Here is a 26915-nt window from a genome sequence, read left to right as displayed (position 1 = left end):
TATACACATCCATAAACTGCTCATCTGACCACATTATTAGCTCAGTTCCTTCCGAAAGTTAAATGGAACCAGGCTAGCGGTTAAGGTGATGTTTAATTTGGTTTAGGATCTTCAGACACAACATGAGAATGGTGAGGGAAAGTATTTTTTATAGCAATATGGTTGTATTTTACCAACACTAAAATACCTATTTTACTCTTATATAGATGTGCACTATGCTCCACAGTAAAACAGTTACTGCGTATATAGTGTGAGGGGAAAGCCTAAATGTATTACAGATCAATCCTATGGATCTTCACCAACTGCACTGATGTAAAGAAGCAGTTTTTGTTACAGCCTGTGGTATATAAAGCATCCCCATATTAATTTCTATAAAATACTGAAACCCCTTTAATTTGCTCAAAGTTTAATGACAATTGGGATAGAACTGTTATGTCTCTACAAGGCTCAAACATACAAGATTTGCATAAGGACCTTCATGTCCCTAAGGCTCCCTAAGGCATCTGACAAAGTCATAGTCAGAGTATAGAAAAAACAGATGTTGTTTCACTGAACTACGACCCTACATCAGGATTCTTGGGCTGTTGGGTGTCAGATATGCCACAATATCTCACCTTTGTCTCACACCATTGGAATCAAGTAATACTCTTGTGTGGGACAACTGGTAAAGCAGTAGTAATCCAGTCCTACTGCCAACATGAAGGGTCCAGTTGGGACCATGCCCCAGCATTGCAACTCCCATAAGATGCTGTGTGTAAAACAAAAAATACAATACCTTCAGCATTGTTGTATTTCTACTCATAGACTGGTGGAATTTTCAGAATTATGTGTCTACTGTTGCCCTCTATTGGACAAGCTGTTAAAAAACTGTATTACTTGTCTTGAGAAAATTATGCTGTGACATTTGTTCTACAGACGTCAATGGGAGTAGGTGCTGGTCATATCCATTTGGATTCTATAGACACAGAGAATTCAGAAGTCATATTAATGAAAGTCATATTTCTTCTATTATTGGTGTTGGTTTAACATTACCCTAAAACCACTAGAGTTTTTTGAGACCCAGAGAAGAGTCTATGTTAGAGAATCCCATGTATGAAAATAGCTCCGTTCAGATTAGATGGGCACCAATGATCTGCCATGACAACTTTTCTCCTTTGAAAATAACAAAGCACTTCCCAATAAGGATGGAGGAGGAATTTGGTAGGCTTTTTACAGCAGATTGACTCAGTCCAATGGGCCAGAATTTGCTTGCAGTTGGAAGTGCAACTCCCAGTTTGCAATGCCATTTTGGTGTGTAAAAATTGCTCTCAAAATTATGGGTTGCATCTGACAAAGTCATTGTTCCCTCTGGACAACTTGCAGTCACTCAATGGAACTTTCCCTCCCTCTCTCCCCTCCAGGGGCACGTGGGGAGAGGAGAGGGAAGGGAAGTTCCATGGTGGGAACAGAATTCATTCTCCATTGAACAATCTGGATTTTGGGTGAAATGTGTGCAATTATGCAGTTAATAATGCATGCAATTTAAATGCAAACATTTCATGTATGCATCCTTTCCAAAATGAGTTCCAAGCTTCCTATTTGCCAGCAAAAATGAAACAGGACAGACCTAAGCTGATCTGTCCATCTCGAGTTCTCAGTAAGAGGACTGCAAGCTGGGTTTAATGAGAGAAAATTTGCAGTCATTTTGCGCCCCCATTTTTTTCCCTCAGAAGCTCCATGGCCTCTGTATTTCTCATAGATGTCAGGGTTCTCCTGGTAAACCATGATTTGCAGACCATTGACTTCTGTATGACTCCCACCTCCTTTGGGTAGGTTTTACTTGTGAAGAGCTATCTCATTGATTGAAAGGCCACCACAGCTATTGAGTTCGCTTGTCACGAGGGGGCTCTGCTATGAGCTCCCTCTTTTCTTGAATGAATGCAGCAGTCATTCAGTGTCCCTGCTGCCCACGTAATACTGAATGAAATATTCTCTTCATATTTTAAACAGATTGAGACTATGAAGAAAGACTGGCAGTTTGTAACAAGAGGGTTGGCTTCTATTTTGCTGGCCCCAAGAAAGAAGTCCTTTGTCTGTGTAACTCAAGCAGATAGACTAACCACTAGAGCACCTGCATTATTGGCCAGGAGCGGAGAAGGGCAGAAGATGGACTAGGTATTCTGGTAGGTTTATTTTCCATCTCTTAACTATTTATGTGAAATCCATTTTTGCTTTGCAAAAAATGCAGTGTCTAGGAATGTTCTTTGTGAAGGAATGTTTATGATCATACATTGAATGCTTCAGCGAGATTTTTTGGCTTCAGAGCCTTTTACCACAACTTCAGAAAAAGATCACGGAAACTGGTTAGTCCAGTTCTGCAGACAAATCCTGTGTGTGAACAGAATTGGAAGTAAGCCCCATGGAGTTTCTGGCTGGACAGGAATATGGCACATTTTGAAATGGCACAAGAAGATGAAACAGCTATTTCATTTTGCTTCATAGTTGTGTGACTCTTCAGCAATTAAAGTTCTGGTGGTGGTAACATCACCAGGCTCATCTCTGCTAGGAACACACAATCTGCTGAAGTCCTACACTTTTATCCAACTATGTTTAGCAGTTAGAGGAAAAAACACTCTGTGCGGGCTTAAATGAACCCTCTTGTTTATGACTTATTTTCAAATGAAGGCTCATTTTTTATGATAACACTTATGTTTAAATTATAAGGAAGTGTAGTACTGTATATAAAGAGGGCTTTAGGATCATGGTGGTTAAAAAATGAAATGCAAAAACCTCTTAATTTGTGCAGTTTTCACCACCTGAATTATCATTCTTGGTGATTTTAGCTCTTGGGATAGTGATTCTTTGTGGTTGTCAATGTGAGCTCAGTTTTTGAGTTTCTAGGTTTGGAGATCCTGTTGGAATGCAGAAAGCTGCTGAAAGAAGGCAAAAACAATAAAAATAAAATGGAGGCATATATGATGATGATGATAGGATGGATTTCTCTAAAGATCCTGTTATAAGAGAAAAGGAGAGTACATAGATATTGCCATAATGTCTTAGAAAATCTGACATTTTATTTTGTGAAATTATTCTTCTTTGTTTCTTCCTCTTACTTGTTTTCAAATCAGCCAGTCAGAACTGAGGAGTTAGTAAGATAGGTGCAAAGCTGTCCCATAAATTCATTAAGTTAAATATGCTGGACCACAAACCACTCCTAAATACTCTTCACTCATTGCTCCCCCTTTCACTAGTGAACTTCACAGTGTTGTACAAAACCAAGCATAGCAGGAGTGGAAAAACCCCAAGAAGCAAAAAAAAAAAAAAAAAAAAAAAAGAGGTGTGTCTTCTCTCCAACCTATTAATGTGAATTTTAGCAGTCCACTTCAGAAACCTATTGCGAATCCCCCGGTCTTTTAATAGCATAGATGTGCCTCAATTATTAAAGTAACCATTAATTGTGATAATAGCTATAATCCAACAGAAAAACACACTGACATGCAACACCATCCCAAGTCAGTAGAGACCCACCTTTCCCTACCAGGCCACCTTTGTACCAGGCTGTTTTTTCTGATGGGGAACCTCATTGACTTGTGATTCAGGGCAGAGCTTTCTTGGTGGTGGCATCCTATCTGTGGATTTTCCTCTTCCTCGGGGCTTTTGGAAGAGGTGGATGTGTTTTCGGCCATGGGTGTTGCCTTCTGTTGTAGTGCTGTGATGGCGTGAATTTAAAACCATTATTTTAAATCATGGTTAAGATTGTAAATGTTTTTTATTATTATTGAACACATTGAATGGTATTTTGTAAACCCCTCGCATCCTAACCAGTGAAGGGTAGTTTTTCTAAAAAAATGAATGAATGAACCAATGAGTACTCAGAAGGATCACTCACCACCAGGCCTCTGCATACCGATAGTCCTGTCACTGAATGTGAATTCAGATGACAGAAACCTCAGTCTGTGTGTTTACGGGCAGGGGAGTCCTCTGAAGCCTCTGATCATTCAGTTGTACACAACGTTACTAATTCTCTGTGTCAACCATGGAGGAAATGTGGCAATTTCAAACTTCTGAGCAGGTACCATGTGGTTAGTAAATCTGAGCACCAGCCCCTGAAGGAAAAGAAAAGGTGTGTGTGTAATTTTCTGCTCAAGGAAACACACATCTGGGATTCTTCTGTTATTGTTGGAAGTAGCAAATGTGAGCAGGACTGAGATGAAAAGGCTATTTGAGATGAACTGTGACTGCCTCAGTTCTCCTTTCAGCAACTCAAGCAGAGGTAATGGCACAGTCAAGCATGCCTGTGCTGAACACCTGCCCTATCCCAGCAACCACTGTGTGACTTACCAAATGGCCTTTCAACATCTCAGTTTATACACTTTCCCGTCACTCCCATCAGCCACCTGTGCTGCCCAATACTCTGGCCAATATTGATTACCTATTTGGTCTTGCGGTGGGGGGAGGGAGGGGCATAAAAACAGAGCCCAGATCACTAGTGCTCCCCCCATTTTCAACTTTCTTAATAGGAGAGCAGTGCTTCTGTGCACAATTCCCCCCCACACACATATCTCCCAGCTCATGCACTGGACTTGTCTCCAAGCCCTTGTCTTTGTGTGGAAACACATTTGCATATGCTAATAAACTTCTTTTGCTGAAGACCCAAAATACAAGTCTACTTCCATTGTCGTTGCTTTTCTTTTGCACTGGATTTATTATGGTTGTTGCTGCTGCTGTTAATCAGTGACTACGTAGAAAGGCATTGCTAGGCTAGGCTTCATTGTAAGGAGAAGAAACAGACAGACAGATAGGGGGGAAGGGATGGTCCCTGACCCTGGGACACTGAAGTATGGACTCAATTAGTTAATTGAGTTAAAGCGCCCACCACACGTTCTATACATGAAAGTTAACACCATGAACTCTGAACAATTGTGCAGCTTATCTCCTAAGCCCCAGAAAGCAGACTAACCTCTTTGAATTTGCTCAGCAGCGCTGTAGCTGAGCTCTTATATAAGCCAAAACCAGCTGGGAGAACTGCAGAATGGCAAGACTTAAATTTCAAACCATCAGAAAACCTATAGTTATGGGAAAGATGCAGGGGCGGGGGAAAACCCCCACCAGACACAGTTTGTTCACAGATGAAACTCAGAGCGGTTTCATCAATAAAGCATCTGCCACCAATCGTACTGAACAGATGGCAGCAGAGGGAGGGGAGAAGGTCCATACACCTGTATAGATAAAGGTTTCCTCATTATTTACATGTGATATTAGCTGCATCCTTTGTGGAGATTACGTTATTTGTTTACAGTATTGATTTCCTTGCTCTTAGCAGCCATAGGTTAATGTTTTCCCGAACCAACCTCTAGTGTAGAACAGGTCTGGCAAATGTGCTGAGTCCAGCAGGAATTTTTAATGGGGGGAAATGTGCGATCCTAACAGCAGGAAGAGAAATGGGAAGCTGTTATGATCCACTGCTGTAGTAGCCTCCCTGTATGGAAAAAGGAGGTATAATAATAATAAAATGATGTCATTGTCACTGTACACCTTAGTTTGGATTTAAATGTGAATGTCACTTTGATCTTGGTTCCCCTCCCTAAACATATATTCCATATTTCAGTTTCTATGCATTGCATGGTGTTCAGAGCAGCTAGAATTGCTTAAAGAGAGCACTTTCAACCATAGTGCTTTCTATGCTTGTATGTGGTATGCAGAGTCTAGGTAGATCTTCAAAGGGTCAGGAATACTTCAGGAGAGTATAGAGAGTACAGTGTTTACTTCATAGATATTCATTGCATATCTGAAAGGAGTTTCCAACTCCTTTCATCAAGCGTAGGATAATTGGCAATACCCTTGTATATACAGAGCTCCTGCCATTCTGAGTCTCAAAATTCTAGATTTCTTCCCAAAACCTCATCCTGTTCTGTGAACTACCTTGAGACCTTTGGGTATAGGGTGGTATATAAATTCAATCAATCAATCAATCAATCAATCAATATTTTCTCCATGTGAGAAAACTGAGAAACAAGAGAGGAGGAAGGAATGGCAGATCTCTTTCCCACTGCTGCTATGAGTGCTGCTGCGGCTGCAGTGAAGAGGAGGAGAAGGGGAAGACAGAACCTGAATTCTCCTTTCCCTGTTTTGGGAGCAACAGCAGCAGGAAAAGGAAACACCCTCTTGTTTGGGGCTTTCTATAGGTTTGATCCAAAAAATGCAGCTGGTACATATTGCTATGGCCTGGCTGTTGACTGGAGCACCTGAACACACAAACATTGCACTTGTGCTGAGGGAACTGCATTGCCTTATGGTCAGTCACCAAGCCATACTCAAGGTCTTCATAACCTAAAGTCATGAGAAATTTGAGAATGGGTTACCTGAAAGATCACCTGCCCCTGTGTAGATCTGTAAGATCACATAGATAATTTGTAGAAATTCTACTTGTGGCTCTGTACCCTACAGAAAATCATAGGTCAGTGACCCCAAAACTGGTGTTTTCTGCTGTTGACCTCATACTGTGGAATGCCATTCCCTCTGTCATGCATCAAGCACCAATTGTCATTTACTTCAAATGTCTTGGGAAGACTTATCTTTTTGCCCAGGCTTTCCCTGACCCCAGAAGATCAGCCTTGTTTCATGCATCTTAATTTCAGGTATTGTATCAGCTATTATTCTAATTTGACTCTTGCTTTCTTCCATTTTATTTTATTTTAAATACCTGGCTTGGTACTAACCCCATTTTCTACATTATGCGATGAAGTGGTAAAAACAAAACAACTAAACCTGTTCATGCATGCTTAGCTTTCAATTTATTCAGCAGCATTATCCCAGATTGATCATAAAGCTCACCTCTCTCACGTGTGAATTAGATAATATATTATCATATGCCTTTACATACAGTGGGGAAAGCCTCCCTGTTCCTTTGTTCTTCAAAATAAATACTAATCTATTGTGGAAAGTTGAGATAAACAAGAAATGATTTTCTAGTTAGTTGCTTCATTATGACTAACGCACACTGTTAGCCTTAATATGAAGTACTAAGTAGGATTTGGACCATTGAATTAAATACTGTACAGCCACATAATGCAGCCAGCACATCCTGCCAATGCACACCAAAGCAAGAGATCACTCACATTTCTCTAATTCAGAATCTTCGATGAACCATAATTCCCCAACTCCCAGCTTTCATTAAAAAGGAGTGTTTCTACCATTTGTAGAACCTAAGATATGAGGCCAAATTCATTTTGTTTTGTGAGAAACTAGCCTACTCCCACCTTTCAGTGGTTTTGAACCAACAAATGAAGTCATAGCAGTGACTAACATTTAGGAAAGCAGAGCTAACCAATTAGACAAAGAGAAAGCTCAAGTGAAACTTCCATTATCTAGACTCTTGGCTTATTGCTAATCCTTTTCTGCTGGTCTTTGCTAGTGGAGAAGTGATTGCTGCCCCATTGAAACCAAAGCAGGTATCCAGCATTTTAGTGTAGCAGTGATTGTGGAATAGTGTGTCAACTCAACAACAGGTAGTAGCAAAGGTAGGGGCTTGTGATCTTTTTAACTTGGGATTAGAAACAAAAACAAACAAACAAAGGTTTTCTTTTGAGTTTGTAAATCTTTTGAAAATTATTCTCTTAATGCCAATGCAAATAAAGTTCATCATTATCACATCCATACTGCAGAGGGCAGGATTGTGGCTAAACAAGTGTGGACCATAGAAGCCCTGCAAAATAACATAGTGTTGTTATACCCATTTTAGTGAAGGGAGATGGAAAGTACCGTATTTTTCACTCTATAGGACGCTCTTTTTCCCTTCTAAAAAGTAAGGGAACATGTGTGTGCATCCTATGGAGCGAATGCAAGCTGTGCAGCTAAGCCCAAAGCCAGAACAGGGAGACGGAGCGCTGCGCAGCGCTTCGTCTTGCTGTTCTAGCTTGGGGTTAGCTGCGCAAAGCCTCCACAGGACAGCAGGTTGAAGGCACCCCGCTGCCCTGCGGAAGCTTCAAAGGCTGTCCCCGAAGCCAGAACAGCAAGAGGCTATCCCAGAAGCCAGATCCCTCTTGCTGTTCTGGCTTCTGGGGTTCAGAATTTTTTTCTTCTTGTTTCCTCCCCCCAAACTAGGTGTGTTTTATCGTCCGGTACATCCTATAGAGCGAAAAATATGGTAATGTATGACAACGCTGAAGTCCAGTACTGTTAACCTGGCTTTTGGGGGGATGAGGGATGCAGTGAGGAAGGCACTGTAAAGTTGCTTGTAGAAGTAATGAAATTAATTAAGGGTTGGATGAAGTGAAAGGAGCCAGGGAAAGGACTGAGAGTCTCCAAAGTGAGTGGAAAGGTGTTTTCTGGATGTAGCTCCACCAGTAGATGGACACTAGGTCTACCAATTTAGATCTGCCAGAGGGGTGACTCTGCAATGCTTTTACATACTTATTAAAGCAGTGCAGTGTGTGAATGAGTGTACAAGGTAGGGCACTCCTACCTTGTTACGTTATAAAACAAGCTCCCTGAGGGAGGCTTGCCAGTTTTCTTCATTGCTGGAATACTGCCAGTGACTGAGAAAGCATTTCTAGTTTGGTTTTCAATTATATTTTTTAAATGGGTTTTGTTCTGTTTTTCTGGGTTTTATTATGAAATAGCTTGTTTCTTCCAGTATTTTATGGCCTTGCATTTGTATACTTAGCATTTGAATTGAGCATGTTAATTGTTTTCAATTAAATGTTGTAAGCTGCCTTGAGCATTTTGTATGAAAAAGCATCTGATACACAGAGCAAATCTTCTTCTTCTTCTTTGGTGATCACCCGTAGCCAAGTAAGACTGTCTACCGTGAACACAATCTTAACCACAGTGGGGACATAGGTTTCTGGATGGGAGTTGATCACAGTGAGGGTTTGCCCAGCGTGACTTCCTCTTAGCACATTTCTCCCTTTTGTGTTCAAGCGTCTTCAAAGTCCATGACACCTTTGATAAAGGCTGTTCTCTGACTGGAGCGCTCGCAGGCCAGTGTTTCCCAGTTGTTGGTGTTTGTACTATATTTTTAAATATTTGCCTTGAGAGAGTCTTTGAACCTCTTTGTTGATCCCCAGCATTACGCTTTCCATTTTTTAAAGTTCAGAGTAGAGTAGTTGCTTTGGAAGACAATAATCAGGCATCCTCACAAATGACTAGTCCAACGAAGTATATGTTGAAGAATCATTGCTTTGACGCTGGCGATCTTTGCTTCTTCCAGTACACTGGCATTAGTTCTCCTGTCTTCCCAAGTGATGTGTAAGTCCAACTCACCATGACAAGGTGATGGATGATCCAGTGAGTGAGACAGAGCAAATAAATAAACAGTGTCTCCACTTACGCTCCCAGTGGCAGGGCCGGCTGACATTTGGAGTTACAACTCTGGTTTCAAGATCACATAATGATCCTGTTAAGTGGACAGGAGTTCATGTAGAGTTATCAGGTTCTTACCCTGCCTTTCCATGTCTTCCATTCCCCCATATCTTATGATGACAGAGCAATAGCCGTGCTGTCCTGGTGCCCATCCTATAAATCAGGGGTTCTCAACCTGGTCCCTACCGCCCACTAGTGGGCACTTCAGGATTCTAGGGGGGGGGCGGTAGGGGGTTCTATGCACAAGCTGAAGCCTCCTTCTATCGAGCACTGGTGGGTGGTAAGAAATTTTACCATCAAGAAAGATCCATTAGTGGGCAGTAGGTATAAAAAGGTTGACTACCCCTGCTATAAATAAAGGCTGGACAAAGTTATATAGAGAAAAGTGCATGAAAAAGAGTGTGGAAATAAAGAGACCCCAGGATTGTGGGGCCCTTCACTACTTTCCCCACACTCAGTATATATGTTTTTTGCCATATGCCATCTTCCTTGTTTCCCCCCAGGTCAGTGAAGCAATTTACCTCTACCACTGTATTCCCCCTCCCTTAAAAAACCCCAAAAACAAATGTATTGAAAAACCTGTGCCTTTTGTTGCGTAGACAGAGTGAAAACTGGTCTCTGAATATCATTTCTCTCCACTCTGCATGATGCAAGATCTGCCGGTGAGTCAGTGATGCGGCACAATCTTTCCCCCTCTCTCCTCCAATGCCAACTACTCAGAAACTGCATGACTACTTGAAAGCGTTAGTGAACTAGAGCACAGGATATTCCCCAAGACAATGAAAAGATTTCTTCAGGAGCTATCTGTTCAAACAGAGAGTTTGACAAAAGACCCATGTCCATTTCCGCAAGGGACCGTGATTTGTAGATAGGGAATTCAAAGCCCAAGCACACTTCTGAAATGGGTACCAAAGGCTGGAGGGGGTGTGTGAGATGTGGTTCTAATCCCAAGTAAATAGAAGATGTCCAGCACTTCTTTTATTGGCCAAGCACAATCTGATTGTATTTATTTTATTACAAAAAGAGGACATTGGGATGCCCAGTTAAGAGATGAAAAACAAGCGTTTTTTTCTTTTCTTTGAAAAAAATAAAAATCTCCGTTATAGACTTTCACAAAGAAAAAGAAGTGGAGGGGGGGGGATGAAATCCCTCTAGAATAAATATAGACTATGAAAGCACTGTTGAGGTTGCTAAGCAGCAGTGGCCAGAGGAACAGAAAGCAAGTGAGGCTTTGAAACAGAACCAGTGACTTGTGGGTTAACTGGAGTCATTGCTTACTCTGTTGTCTTTTGTTGCTAGTAATAGATGAAGGATGCAGCTTTCTTCAGCTGGTCGGGAGGGTATTTTAGGCAATTAACATTGAAAGGCAGGTTTTTGTACCTCTCTTCTTGTTCAACACAGAGGAATCTGATCTTATAAATATGATAGTTTACTTTTCCCATTGATGTGTGTTTTGGCTTTGTTATTTTACACCTGTCAACTGATCAGCATTAACTGTCTACATACCACAATGTACCTTTGCACTTTGGGTTAGAATCCTTTAATGAAATAATTTTTTTTCTGGTTGATTGGGAACACCTTTGTCATAGGGAAAACCAGCTGCTTACCAGCCCTTGCACACATTCCAGTCCCCAGATCTCGCCTGGGCAAATGAAGCCTAGTCGTTTTCTTGCCTGCTGAATGTTGGTGCCATTGAACACAATCCAAAAGATAAGAATTGTTCATTTGACCTTCCCTGATGTAATAAAATGTATACATTATCATCAGTAAGGTTGAGCCTCCAAATTTGCAGTGCAGTCTCTGAAAACTCTAGGGATCCTGTATGGTTTCCCTGGCCCCTTAAGTACTCTGTTCTTGGATACATTTGCTATTTGTATTGTGATGTTATAATGAGGGCTGTCTAGCACATTTTCAAGATGAGTAGAGTCCAAACACACCTTATATAAATGTTCCTGTCTGGAAAAAATAAGTGGAAAACAACCCAAGAACAACAAAAGCCTTGAAGACCACCAGTGTATCACCATCCAAGCATCTTGTGGCTTTTGAAAGAGGACATGATAGAGATTTGTAAAATTAGTCAAAGAGTACTGAAAGTAGCATAATATTCGCATAATATTAGAACACAGTCTTCCAATGAAGCTCAATTCAGGACTGATGAAAGGAAGTATTTCTTCACACCAGGACATAGTTAAATTATGGGATTCAGCATCACAAGATGTAGTGATGGCCACCAGCTTGGACAGCTTTAAAAGGGGTTTAGAGAAATTAATGAGAAATAAGGCTATCAGTGGTTACTAGGCAGCAGGCCTCTGAATATCAGTTGCTGGAGAACATGAGTGGGAGAGAGATTCTGCACTCAAGTCCAGCCTGAAGCCTGCCCATAGGCATCTGGTTGGTCACTGGGAACAGAATGCCAGACTAGATGGATCTTTAGACTGGTCCAACCATAATTTGTAAATGTTATTTAAAGTACTGTGGGGATGGAGGGTGTGGGAGAGGTACAAAGATTTAAGAGAACAGCAAACACCCTGGTGGCTATCACCAATCGAAGCTTCGATATTCAAACCGGCTGGGAAAAAGGGGAAGTGGCATACATACAGAGATTTACTGAGAGACCAAGAACGGAAATGGAAATTAAAAGATTATGAAGAAATTAAAGACCATTTTCAGAGTTGGCTGCATTATAGACAATTATATGAGATGTACAAAGAAGATAATAAAAAAGGGTTTAGATTCACGACCTCCAGATTTCAAAAGGAGGTTATAGAAGAAGTGAAGCTGCTGAAGAAAGCATATACTGTAGTATTCTTCTAGAATGGGAAACAAAAGATGAGGAGGTCAAATCAGTTATGATCAAATGGGCATAAGATATAGGACATAATATACAATTTGAGGATTGGGAAAAGTTGTGTAAGGTGTATTTGAAATTTACAGATTGTTCTCTCTTGAAAGAAAAGTCTATGAAAATGATGTATAGATGGTATATTACACCAGTACAAATGGCAAAAATGTATAAAACTGGGTCAAATATATGTTGGAAATGTAAAGAAGAAGAAGGTACTTTGTATCATATGCGGTGGGAATGTAGAGAAGTTAAAATTTTTGGGGAGATGATATATAATGAATTGAAAAAAAATGTTTAAAATGACATTTGCAAAGAAGCCAGAAGCGTTTTTGCTAGGGATTTTAGGACAAGACCTGCCAAGAAAAACAAAGAATTTATTTATGTATGCAACAACAGTGGCAGGAGTCTTGTTAGCACAAGGATGGAAGAATGGGGAAACCCCAATGAAAGAACAATGGCAAGAAAAACTGATGAGTTATGCAGAGTTGGCAAAGTTGACATATAAATTATGTGAGAAGGACAACCATGACTTCAAGGAAGAATGGGAACTTTTTACAAACTATCTAAAAAAAAACCACCAAAATGATTTGGGCTCCTTGGCAGGTTTTGAATAAACACCCACAAATTTATTAGCAGAATATATGACAGAGAAGACAATGATATGTACAATTTTTAACATGCAGAGAATAAAATGTGCAAACAAATCAGAGAGGGGAGCTGAGGGAAGGCCTTAGGGGGTGGGAGAGGGAGGGAAGGGTGGGGAAAGGAGGGGAATGTAATGGGTTATTTTGATCTGTTTTCTTAAAATGGTTTAATAAAAATATATTTTTTAAAAAATAAAGTACTGTGGAGATGAATACTTTTCACTTGAAGCTAGGTAATATTTAGCTAGTCCTAGCACTAACTTCAATGGGACTTACTCCCATGTAAGTGCATATAGCAGGGGTAGCCAACCCAGTACCCTACACAGGTTGCTGCACTCCCAGTCAACACTATGCTAGCTACCCCAGCATATAGAATTTCAATTTTAGACAAAGTTATTTCTCAGGGTGCTTTTGGAAACATTTGACAAACTGGCTTGCCTTCTTCATATTTCATTAATGTGACTTTTAATACCTGCTAAGGGAGAAGCATTACAGGCTGTGTGAGAAGGAAAGGAAAGGAAAACTAGTATCAAGATGGTGGTGGTGGGGGGGACCCCAAGGTAGAATATTAGAAGAGAAAGTTACTGTAAGTTTTTTTTTTTTTGCCTTCCATGGTTAGAAGTACAAAAAACAGAGGATGAAATATGTTATCACACAAAATAGGAGCCTTTGATTCTCTCACCTCCGTTCCCACAGCCTGCTAAGAGACCCAGGAAGATAGTTATATCTATTTCCCCGCCCAAAGTGAAAAGTGGGACAAAAATGCTGAACTTCATACAAATGATGATGGGGTGCAAATTGGCTGCAGCAACTCAGGAAAAAGAGCTTGAAGTCACCTTAGAATATCAGCTCAGTGTGTGGCATCAGGGGGGAGAAAGGCAACTTTATTAGGAGAGGGACTGATTTTTTTTAAAAAAAAGGAAGTAAGTTAATACTCCCATATAAATCTAGGACCACTTTAGAATACTGTGTGCAGTTTTTGCAGCTCAATTTCTTATTTTGTTTTGTTAAAGATACTGTAGATTTGTACAATGAAAATGCATTAATTTATGGAACTCATTGCCACCAACTGTGATCATAGTTGTTTGCTTTGAGATGTCTATTAATGGCTGCTAACTGCACTAGCTAAAACTGAATCCTCCCTGTTCTGAGGAAGTGTACCTTGTACATATTACCAGATCCTAGAGACTAGAGCAGGAAATGTCTGCCTCCCTCATTTCATACCTGTGTGACTTTCTTTGATCTCTGCTTACTGTAGAGTGCCAGCTGGCCTCTTGATCTGATGCAGCAAGGCAGTTCTTATCCCAGCAATAGCAACCTGCCTGTTAATTTGAAAAGTATGTATCACACTGTATTTCATGCAATGAGAAGGAGCATAAAAGATGCATGCAAACTGTCTGGGATGATGGAATCGAATGGCTCAAGCTACATGTCACATGAGAAGGCACAGGACTACAGTGGGGAATCTGAGGCCCTGCAGGTGTTGTTGGACTCCGGTTCCTAAAGCCAGTGTAGCCAATTGAAAGGAACGATGGGAGTTGTAGTCCAGTAACATCTGGATGGAAACCTTCCCCATCCCCATGTCCTAGGACATGGCTGTTGCAGCAGCAAAGCTCTTTCCTGTACCAGTAAGTCAACAGTGTGCAGGAGGAGTGGAGGGTGGCTAGCTGAAATGCTTGCATAGATAGAAGGACTGGAAGTGTGAGATACTGAATCCCACCCTATATATTCAGTGTGATTTTCAGCAAGTCAGTTACTGCCTGCCCTCCTGGAGCTGTCATCATCACCTCATAATGAATAGCTGGGACTCCCAGTTGTAGTTAAAGCTGGAGGAGAGATAATTACAGTGCCGTGGCATTTCTCCAAGACTGCATGAGGCAGAAGGATCGAGGACTACAGGCCTCTACTGTGTCTGTGGACTAGTATGGCTTGTAGCTCTTTGTTTCACTCTCCCTTTAGTGTGCATTTTCTTTGATATTTTTAATCTTTGGGGGCTTATTTATTTTTTATGTCCTCCATTTTGAGAACGCCTTTGAGTTGAGAGGTCTAAGCAGTCGTCAGTGAAAAGGCCCAGTGTTCAGTCCTATGTTTTAATGGTGAGGTGCTCAAAGTAAGGCCTCCATTTACAAGCATTTGATAGGAAGAAAATATATGTCATCATCTTGAATCATCACCACCATCATCATTTGTTACATTTGTAGACTCCCCCACCCTTCTATAAAAGTTCTCAGAGCAGTGAGAACTTGGCAATAAAATACAAAATAAAACATCAGCAATAAAAAAAATGAAAACAACAGTATCTTCTTCAACCAAGCCTCCTGCTGATTAATATTTTGTGGCATTTAAATGTGCTTGTGGGGGTATTGTTTTTAATTATTTATTTTGTGCTTTTATCCTGTATTTTTATCTTGTGAATTTCCCTATATATAAATTAATAAAAAATAAGAATAACCAGTGGCAGCAGAATACATAGACACAAAACAACAGACAAAAGCACCGTCAGCACGACAGCCCTCAAAGGTCAAATGGAACAGATTTATTTTCAGTAGGGGACAAAGGATGCCAGCAAGTAGAATAAACATACCTCCAACTAGGGGGGATTTCATCATTGGGGAGCCATGAACCCTTTCTGGGCCTCCAACATTTCTGCATGGCTAGAAATGGCTTCTTCGTGGCCCAACTCCATCTTGCCGCATCTGGAAAAAAACATGTCATGCTGTCTTCATGTAAAAACAGGCCATAAAGTCCCCTGCATGCTTCCTCAAAAATCCTATTATTTCAATGAGTGCTAAGGATTGCAGTCTTAATTTTATTTGAGAAAATCCATTTTAAAGTTCATTTCTGTGCTGTTCGTTGTATTAGGAAGCAGGGCTGGAAACTGTTGTATGCTAACAATACACACTTTATTGTGCTTTAATACAAGTACGGGTCATTTTACTTAACCTTCCAGCTTGTTCTCTCCCACACAATCTCTTTGTGCCCAGAATTGTGCCCAGAAAGAAGTGAATGCTGACGTAGGTTTCAAAGTACTGGAATAAAACATTCATTGTGGCTTCAGCTAAGAGTCTGACTGCTACATTCTGAACCAGTTGCAGTTTCCAGACAAGCCTACCATGCAGCCTAACATCAAACTCATTGCAGGAACCTAAGCTTGACATTTTTGCAGGATAGTTAATGGTGACTAGGTTGTGCATGCCTAAAAGATGACGTGGTTAGCACACTACAAGAGGTTTTTCTATATCAAATAATATGGGAGACAAGACAGAAGCATGCAGCTCCCCATGAGGAAAGGAGCAGAAATGCCCAAGACCATCACTTGAATCATCTCATCAGGTTGACTGAGCCATCTCAAAGTGGTGTCCCCAGTTACCAACCCTGGCAGGAGATCCAAAATAATACCATGCTTTATGGCGTGAAAAACCATTCAGGGTGGTTCAGACAATAGTTGGCCCGAGGCAGGTTCATTCCCCAAAGCAGGCTAAAAGCTTAACTGGAATAGTTCCAGATCATCAGCGTCATCCAAGAATCCCTGGTGTTGGGCTGCCATGGTACACTCAAGAACCTTGCTTACAAATGAGTGTTGATAATTATGTAACATGTCGGGATTAGAGAACGTTTTTCAGAAGCAGTCTTACAACTGCAATTCCTAAGCCACCTGGGGACTATTTCTTCTCTTAAATAGGCAGACATGCTGGCTGGGACTGGTGGGAGTTGTGGTCAACACAGGTAGGGGAAGGCTCTTTGAGCCAGGGATGGCATAAATAAAGCATGCAAGGGAGTTGCCACAGTTCTATAACTTAAAATTCTTCAGCCAAGCCACTGTCACTGTTTGCTAGAAATACCTTCAGAACCATCAGTTTCTGGGGGTGAACCAAACCAGTTGTCCAACACCCAAGTAGAGGCTTATTGACATTCAGATTCTAAAATTCGCAAGATAGTGAGTTGCCTAGAATTTGGCAAGGAAGTTGTTAGCATATCCCCCGTTTAGTCATCAGTATCATTCTACTCAACAGAAAACACCAAATGAGGACTATGACCTACCCACATGCATAGGATCTAAAACAGAGTTCTTCAACCTTGGGTACCAGAAGTTGTTGGACTCCAAACCTCATCTTGTTTTGTGGTCAGGAATGATGGAAGTTGCAGTCCAACATCATATGGAGACCCAAGGTTGAAGCAGGCTGGTTTAAAACAGCCTGGCACAACCCCCAGGTTGACATGGCAACAGCAGCAACTTATGAGGCAATTCACTGGTGAACTAACAGCTTCTGCCACTAAATCGGGGACGGGATTTCTCAATGCAAATCTATGTTCAGGAGCTTGCTTTCAAGTATGAATTACTGGATGAGGACATTAGTGCAGAAACAGAGCTTCATTATAGACATTGTAGTTCTCTGTATTTTCTAAAAGATGGTGCTTTAACATGCCCCACACGTGAGATTCACTCAGCCCTGCTAAATTCAAGATGGGAAACTACAGTTGGATAGATTTTTGTTGCTTCAATCCCAAAATAACCTCTTTCTACCTCAATCCTTTATTATAGGTAACCACACTAGCATATGATTGATTTCTTAAAAACAAATTAAACATACATGGAAGCAACTCCTAAAATGAATACCGTGTGTAACTTTTTGAAATAAATGATATGTTTAAATGTCCTGTTTATTTAGTAGGGGAAAATATATTATAGGATGCATCCCTTCTGTTTGTTAACTACTTTGTGTTCATTTGGAAATGCATAGATTGGGGTCTTGATTTAATTCAGTGTATTGCTTTCTGTATTTTTCATCACAGGCCTATCTAAGCACACATAGATTAAATATGCATTAAATATTTACTATCTAAGAAAATCCTTAAAATAAAATATATCAAAGCAGAATAATAATCTCCTATGTCATCTAGGGACACTGAAACTTTATTGATCTACAAAATTAAATGAACACCACAACCTTAAGTATACAGCTTGAAAGAAAATGGGATAGAAATAACCGTGATCTACTTTCAAGAGGGCTAAATATAATAATTAGCATAAGCGATGAAGTAGAGAGCTGGTGCTGACATAACATTTTGATGGATTTTCTCCTTGGTTTTCTGTGTGTCTGAAGCAGGGACACACAGCGGATTGCAGCAGCTACTTCTGTGACTAGAACAAAGGCATCTTGACATTTTTCTAGTCACAGAAAAAGGCAAGTAATATAGATTTGTCTGCATCACCCTAGGAGATGGGGAGCATGTTGACTGTGATGATACTTCCCAAAAACAACAACGTGCTATTGATCAAGTGAAAAAACAAAACAAACATTTTTTAAAAATTCTTTCTAGAGAAATAAAATGAAAAAAACGAACGAACGATAGATTACAAATAAGTAGAATGGAAAGTTCACCATTTTAAAAAGTCAACTACTCACTCATTCTTCTGCTACATGTTGCAACAAATGTACAGAGTATCTTAACTATTCGAAAAGAAAAGGAAAAAAAGTTATACCAGTGGTAGACAACATGGTGCCCTCCAGATGTTACTGGACTACAACTCCCATCATCCCCCAACATGTCTAGAGTTAAAGGAGTTGCCCAACAACATCTGGAGAGCAGAATCTTGGCTGCCCCTGCCTTATATCAGGTCGAAAACAATATTAAATTCAATTGTCATGTTTCAATATAACAGTTTAAGGCTGCAATCCAATACACAATGGAGCTCATGTTTGAGTAGGTGTGTATACGATTATGCAGATAGAGATAGAGATATGAATATGAATGCTACAGGCCGTTTATAATACATTCTATATTTGTGTTCTATGGAGTTCTATAGAGTTACTCAGGCAGCCCAGATATATCCCAAACAGTAAATACCACAGATTAAAGACAGAAGCCTTATTTCTCTTTACATTTCTCACATTCTACTTCCAAGGCATTACAGAGCTTAATGTTAGCATGAAATAAAATGGAACTTTTGTAAGGGAAAAAGCTTGCAACAATCCAGAGCTGTTTTATTCTTTATGGAATTCCCCTACGGAGAACTCATGAAAAACCTCTCCTATTTCCTGAGCCAATATTCATCAGATTGCTTGGAACATTTTGTAGATTTGTTACTTCTTTCTTTCTTTCTTTCTTTCTTTCTTTCTTTCTTTCTTTCTTCTAAAATTATACAGTACCAAATGGACTTTTAAAACATATGTGCTTCAAACTGTCGTGTTTAAAATGTTTTGAGTTGGGTTTTTTAACTGCTGCTGTTTTTAGTTACTGTATTGTGTGTGTGTGTGTGTGTGTTTTGTTTTTTGTTTTTTAAAGGTTTTAATGATCTTTTGTAAGCTGCCTCAGGAGGGCTTTGCCCTGAAAGGCAGCAGCACATAAGCAGTTTAAATAAATAAATAAACTTTCTGAAACGTTTTACATCAACTGAAACATCTGAACTGCCATCAGTATATCAAATGCTATTGGAATAGGTTTAGAATTTAAGGAGAAATAACCTCTGGCTGACTTTTGATGATACCCTGGGACTAGTGGTATAACAGATATTGACCCAAAAGTTCAAGATACGACTATTTAAGGACAATCAAGAGTAGAATAAACACATACATACACCATACAGGTCCAGGTACATTCTTGATTTCTGGCAACTGAAAATATTCAAACCAACCTAAAATCAAAGAGCAAGTACAGTCCAGAAGATTCATCTCCTGAAAGACAGAAGTGCATTGCCTTGGAAATAAAACTTACCGCACAGACTAGGCAAAGTGGGTTTTTTTTTGTTTTTTTTGTTTAGGATAGAATAAAAGACCATACAAACTAAGCTCTATGACTGTGAATCTAACTGCAGGGATGGTGGTGCTGTGCTGCACCAGTTCTTTATGATCAAATAGGCAAGACCACCAGGGCTATAGGTGAGAAAAATGGCATATCTGGTTAGACCCTTAGGCTATATCAGTACTATGTACAATTTGCATCAGCGCTATGCAGAGAGTACAAATTGCCACCAGTAGAACTGGTGGGATTCACCTAATGAACCCAGTCAGTAGAAGCTCTTCACGAGAGTTTTCACTTGCACAATGAAGCTTTCCCCCCTCTCCCCGCACCCCTGAAATTGGCTGGGGGTGGGTGGGATAACACCTACAACAGCTGAGGAACAGTGGGGGGATTTTTCCATCTAGCAAGCTGATATGCTTGTGCAGACAGAACATTTGTAATAGTTCACGGTTGAATTCCACCCTAAGAATCTTGTGTGGAAACAGTGAATTTATTTGATTTGTCTACAAAGCTCAGACATTTTATACCAAATGCTCCAAAAACAAAACAGTGGTTGTACTATTTTGTTATCATGTAATCCAGAAAAGTAGGGCAGCTTTTGAATATACCAGAGGGGGGGGGGGAATCTTTTGTGGCAGTTATTATGTGGACACGTTGGAAATGCTTGTTTGCATGTTGTTTTAAATAAGGATGAATTTGATGCTGCTTAGATCAATGAGGTAATAGCTCTTGTCAGCCATATAGAAGATATATGATGCTGTGAAGCTTGTCCCTAAACCTCTGCCAATACATTATGACCTAAAACTTTCCCTCCTATTGTGTATATAAGATTCTAAGCAAACAGTGCTATTAACACTAATTGAATGATTGGATATGTGATGTTGGCAGGAATCCACAAGCAACTGTGCTGAGACCCCAAATTCATTTTATTTGCTGATCTTTATTAAGCCATAAAATGGGCCAAATCTCCAGAGCTGAAAAGGTTTAAACTGTACATTTAGAGCAGGCAGAACAATTTTGAGCTCGGCTGGCTTCTTGTAAATGAGATTTCTGACACAGATCACAGTGGACAGAAGTATCCCTATAAAAAGTGGGTTTAAAAAAGAAAAGCGGGGGGTGGAAGTGGGGAAGCCAGATGACCCTGAACTCTGTTAGCAATAATGAATGCAAAGTACATGAAAGCTGTGCTCTCCTTCAAGGTCACAAAGTGAAAACACCAATTACTTATTTAAATCCTGTTTCTAATGAGTACGATTAGAGTGCTTTTTTTAACAGGGGAAAATGGTTGGGGCTCATATAACCCTGCATGTTAAGAGAAAAATCTCTCGTTTAGCTATCTCTTCTTTTTTTAAAGTATAAATGATTTGCAGAATGCTGCCAAAGTACTCAGTTGCAATTAACCTTATAAACTCATGTTTCTGTAGAGATATGTTATGTTCCCAGCAATACAATTGCTTGACATACAAGGGAGAGGATGTTCATGGGCATTTCCCCCATTTTCTTTGAATGGGTTTTGGGAGATTTTCATTTTTCATATACTTTGGAGTCAGATAGGCAAGCATCCCCAGGGCACTGTGATGCTGTTTGTCTGTTAAGTGTGAGCTGTATTAACTTTGTTGGGACTGATATATCCCTAATGCACTGATAGACTAATGAGTTAGTTGGAATCACATTCAGCAGTGTGGCTGGGAAGTAAAGCACAAAGACTCTCACCTGACTTTAGTGGATGGCTGTTTTTAGCTAAGCTAATTTTACCTATGCTAATTTCATACCAGTAAAAATTCTGACTCTGTTGACTACTTTGTAGCATCATTAATTGTTTTCCCAGCGTCACTATCCCACTTTTGGTCCTGCTAGTGTTCAGCTTTTGCTGGGTCAGGATTTCTCTGACACAATGATATTGTTGTGCATGACTTTATGAACGTTTACTATCAATTTGGTTGTGATCCTATAGCTCTGTCCAGCAGGCATAACTCAGGCTAGCATTGCATTGTTTGCCTCATTGATTTTTCTCAAACTAGCTGACAAGCAGCCTAATACAAAATGCCAAAAGAAAAGAATTGCACACATATATATGTAGTAGTGTGTGTGTGTATTAAACTCCCATCCTCTAGAACTCTATATAATCTATGCAGATGCTGTGTAAATCATTCATCCGAAGTTGAAGTATGCTACTGAATACGGTACTTATTGTACAGTAGTATTGTACAAAATGAATGCTGAAGCAGCAGTCATTGTGCCAGGATTTTGGCATGGTGGCTGGTTTGGGGTGTCTAGAAATGGGGTCAGTGGGTTTTTTTTTATTCTCCCCCCCTTTTGATTTTGGTTGATTGATTGATTTATCCAGGGTAAATATGCTAGTCATGGTGGTTTACAGCATATATATTTTAAATAATACAATGTAATTAGAGAACCACAAAACAAAACAAAACAGACTCTCAGCAGCTGAAAAATAATAAAAATCTAGTATTTTAATCCAAAAATAAAAGCAGGAGTAGATAAGATGTTATGGAAAGAGACAATCCCTAAGGTATTCTGGACCTAAGCCATTTAGGACTTTAAAGCCATTTACAGCCTGATGCTGCCACAGTCAGATTCTGACAAATGCAGGACATTCTCCAATTTTAGTACAGTACAGCATTTAAAATCAAACGATGCTTATAGTCCTTGTAGCAATATTGCCAATACTGGTTTTGCTGGTGCCTGGCAAATGGACACATGAGCTTTTAGCCTAATAATATATATATATCATACTCTTTCTGCATGATTCTGATTTTGACATCGTTCTAAGGATATATCATTCAAAAGTTAATTGGAATCTTTCATAGTTATGTGAGTTCTTTATAAAAAACCTGTGCTGAAATCAGCAATAGCATGCATTCATAACCTGTTCATTTTATAAGCTTGCCTCTTTTCCTAGATTACTTGAAACTGACTTTCCCATGCATGAAACAGGCATTACATCTGTCTATATGTGGATCTTTCCAAAGTTATATATAGAGGGGACTCGGGGAGAGGCTTATGCCCAGTGGTGTAGCGTGGGTTGTCAGCACCCGGGGCAAGGCAAGTAATTTGCGCCCCCTAACCCGTGGATTTGCGCCCCCTAACCCGTGGATTTGCGCCCCCTAACCCATGGATTTGCCCTAACCCCAGATGTTGCGCCCGGTGCGGCTCGCCCCCCCTGCACCCCCCACGCTACGCCACTGCTTATGCCTGTACCAGTCGCTGCTTAATAACTTAGGAGGCAGGATGATGGCACTGTCTTGTCTAGTTACCTTCACTTCCCAATCCCCATATGAAGGCAAAGTGAAAAGAATGACACAAGATAATTAAGCATTTCAGTTTTCAAATGCTCTTTACTAGAAAAGCTAATTGCTTATTTCATAACCTTCAGTCCACCTCCCCCCACCCGCCAAATGCCGTTCACATATGGTCTTCTCCATAACCTCATTTTCTATTTAAACGTGATCTTATTTATGAAAGTTAAAAGGAGAATTGATTAACCTTCTGTTGGCTTTCTCTGCCATCTCTGAGGCTTATACCCTTGATCTCCTTTGAAATATTCTAATAGCTCCCCCTCCCCAACAGTTTAGATCTGTCCTTCCTTGACTTGGGAACGCCATCATATTTGTGTCCAATTAAAAAGCTATCCGAGAACAGAGAAACACTTTGCTTAGATTTTATTGGTTTTCAGCAAAGCATTACAGTATATATTTATATCTATCTATCTATCCATCCATCCATCCATCCATAATTGCTGAGTGACCCTCATCATTTGACATTCCCCCATTTCTACTGAAAAAAACTGCATTTTTGTATCTGAGACTGCGATCCTATTCATGTTTATATACCTTTTCCTTCACATAGTACTTAATATTCTACCTTCCCCTTTCATTGGATACTCTTATCTCAGATCCTTCTAAGTCCGTCTCATAGAAATAGTCCACTACATTTTCTTACCTAGTGATTCCTTCTACATCTTGTTATTTTAAAGAGAAACTGAGCTATCTTTGGAGGGTTTTATCTTCAAAAAAGGAGAGCTTCCCTGTAAAACCACAGGGAGATTGTGCAGTTCCTTTCTTGCTGATCCAAATGAAAGCTAGACAAGGATTAGTAGGTTCATGATTTTGGCCCCTACAAATATCACAAGCAAAATATTGGCAGTTGAGAAGAGAAGGAGCTAAATGGGCTGGCAAAGGAGTTTGCACTTTTGCACTGTAAAGGGAAACCTCAGGAGACACATTGACCAGAGGGTCAAACCTTCAGGAGAAAGCCTCTGTCCCCCAAGAGTCTGAAATCTTGTCTCATGGTTTCATTACCATCCTAGGAGTTTATCTCAGTGAAGACCTTACTTGGAAAATCAATACAACCCAGGTAGTTAAGAAAGCCCAACAGAGACTCCATCTCCTCAGAGTATTGCGAAAGAACGATGTCAATCAACATTTGATGATCTCCTTCTACCAGTCCACAATAGAAAATGTCCTTTCATACTGCATCACAGTGTGGCACGCTGGTTTGACATCAACTGATAGGAAGTACCTACAGAGGGTGGTGAATACAGCACAATATATTATGGGCTGTCCTGTGAATCCACTGGATGACATTGCGGAAGAACGTTGCCTCAGGAGAGTGAGGAAATTTCTCAGAGATGATTCACACCCTGGCCGGCACTTTCTTGATCTCCTGCCCTCAGGCAGAAGATATAGAAACATGATTAGTCCCACCAACAGGGTAAAGAACAGCTTCTATCTGTGGGCTGTTAGGCTGCTGAATGAAAAGATAACAACAGGGTAACCGACTTTCAGGTTTGGTGGGTGTGCGTCAGTAAACGAGGGGAATTAATACTAAGAGAGCTGAGTGGGGGGTGCGCATGTAATCTCACTGTATACAAGTGACAATAAAGTATTTAAATTTAAATTCAATTTAATGGTGGAGACAGAAGTTGTGCTTGCTATGGATGTCACAGAATGCAGGAATTAGGGTAACACCACACAGAAGGGAGACACTAGCACATTTCCTATGCGCACCACTTATATCCTCTTGTGAGTCCTTGCCCCTCTTCCAGTGTACAGCACTAAATGAGTTGTGAAGGATGCTGCCATCTGAATCCATCCTTTATTTGCTGAATGCATCATTAATTCCAAATGCACATCCCTTGCAGAATTAAGTGGTGCATGTGGTTCATTGGGAGACTCATCCTCCAGAAACTTGGTCTCTTCTTTTAAGTGTCATTTATTTCATTTCAGCTTTTTTTTTTATTAACACCAAAGTTATGGTACCTCAGGAAGAAAAAAATATATGCTTGTTTGCTTGGCCATTTTTCAAGTCCTAACCCTTTTGAGTTTTGTTTTGTTTTGTTTTTAACTTAACTGGCTAAAGGTGTTCTTGCAATTTGCCTCAAAAAGATTTGTGCTGCAATTTACTATGGTAGTGGTACAAGGATCATTTGCAGTTGATTGCTCTTGTGTATTAGCCCATTCCATTCATTGAAATAGCATAATAGCCAATACATAAAGCTTCTTAGCCCATTGCCTTCTCCCCAGACTTGGGTGGCCCCACCATCCCAGAGCAGTTGCAATTCACAGAAATATGACCACTACTTCACTGATGGAGCAATAATTCAACCACTGTGCATCTCCCTGGACACCACTGATGTGTCTGGAGACCCTGGCACACACATTGCCCTGAGAACTAATCTTTTGTTACATAGCATCTGCTGGCCTTTCTCTTTGACCTGGAGTTTTGAGCCTGATTCTGATGGAACTATCACAGAGTTTAGCAAGTTGCCCTGAAATGGCATGGGATACATTCTCCAACACCAAGGCACACTAGGTTATTCAAAACTATTGATAAGGGTGACTCCAACCCTTTGGCTTCAACCTTTTGGGTTGGTGCATAATTTAGATGCATACTGTACCAGTAAGGATGAAGGCATGCAAAAGTTTATTGTATCTCCTCCGAGTTTACTTGAGCATATAAAGTATTTCCTGTCACCCATAATATCATTTTAAGCCATTTTAGGAATTGTCAGTACCCTTTCAACGCATGACATGGACAACTGGTTTGATTTTAAGATCAGCAAAGTTGAAATCTGCTGTAAATTCAATAAGAAACAAATTAGAGTATGTTGTTTAAGGCTTGAAAGTTTGATGCATAGTGCACTGAGAAAACCAGTATAATAACTGCAGTTACATTTTACAGTGTATATCTATACCACACACATGTAGCAAGCAAAGGGAACATCTTTTTTCTCCTGTCATCTCCCTAAAAACACATTGGAGTCCTCTGCAGTGTTTTGTGCTTCATCCTGTGGCATGAAGGAATAAGGATATATTCTTTGTGATGTTTGAAGAGGACAGCATGGGGAAGTACGCTCATATATTTGAAGTGTGCTAAAGCTTTCCTCTTTCCTCCTCCTCACAGCATCAGTTCTGATCCAACAGTGATGTGTCTCCTCCTCAGTCGTTCTCTTGGTATTTAGCTGCTGAGATCAAGATTTGGGCTATAGATGCAAAGAACTGAAATGTTCATTGTAGTTTGTATGAAAGAAGAAGTTGAATTGGACTGACTCTCTTCAGGCAGAGTCAGGTGATGAAGATCCATGTTTGCATCTTTTTCAAAGAAGTGAGTTCCCTGTTTGGGTTGGGGGGAAGACAGCCTTTATTCACATATACTGTATAGGTAGAAACATTTAGAATGAGCCAATTGAGCGGTTGGTCATTAAATATATGTCAGGTTGAAAAGGGGCAGAAGTCCAGCTGACAATATCACAGACTGCAGTGGACACTGGCTGATTTAGGGCAATGGATGCAAGTTAAATTTGGGGATGTTATTAGAAGGTTCACACAGAATTAATATAGAAATAAATTATAATCTATTTTCCTATTTCAGAGGTAGCTTTTAACAGGTGTGGGAATTTCATGTCAGAGGAAAAGGCTTGTTTGTATTTTTGCTTTCAACAGTCACCTTTGTCTAGTAGCATCCATTTGGCTCCAACCTGCATGTTGGCAGAAATCTGAATTGTCCTTCCACAGGTGTTTCTTTTCCTTTTCAGTTGATAATCTACTCTTTATTCTTCACTGATTTCTGAATGGAGAGAAAAAATAACAATAATTGAGCTATTTCAGAGTGTCACTATCTTCATTATAGATGTTAGATCATTTCCCTCAATATTTTCAGTAATAGAGCTGAGGGCTTATTTCAGTGAAACAGGTTACTAGACCACACAGAGTGGGGCAGAGAGGAGGAAGGACTTTTATTTGAAAATCATACTTAAAATCATGGAACGGCTCTGAATTTTGCCTGTGAACACTTTTGAACAAAAGTATAGCATTTTAGGT

The 26915-nt window shown here is 40.1% G+C and overlaps 1 protein-coding gene across 5 annotated transcripts in view; it reads left to right on the top strand.

Moving 5' to 3' along the window:
- The window catches only part of LRRC4C (leucine rich repeat containing 4C), a 611872-nt gene that overhangs the window by 519912 nt on the left and 65045 nt on the right, over positions 1-26915 (top strand). For 3 of the 5 annotated variants that reach the window (XM_083602191.1, XM_083602187.1, XM_083602189.1), the window contains one exon: positions 1990-2162. The exons of the other annotated variants lie outside the window; for them this stretch is intronic. The gene's annotated coding sequence lies outside the window, so the exon portion shown is untranslated. The remainder of the gene's footprint in view (positions 1-1989; positions 2163-26915) is intronic. 5 annotated transcript variants of the gene reach the window in all.

The sequence above is a fragment of the Podarcis filfolensis genome, assembly GCF_964270895.1.
Source record: "Podarcis filfolensis genome assembly, chromosome: 1".
NCBI lineage: Eukaryota > Metazoa > Chordata > Lepidosauria > Squamata > Lacertidae > Podarcis > Podarcis filfolensis.
The sequence above is the reverse complement of the archived record's forward strand: the minus strand, read 5'-3'. Positions and strand labels throughout refer to the sequence as shown.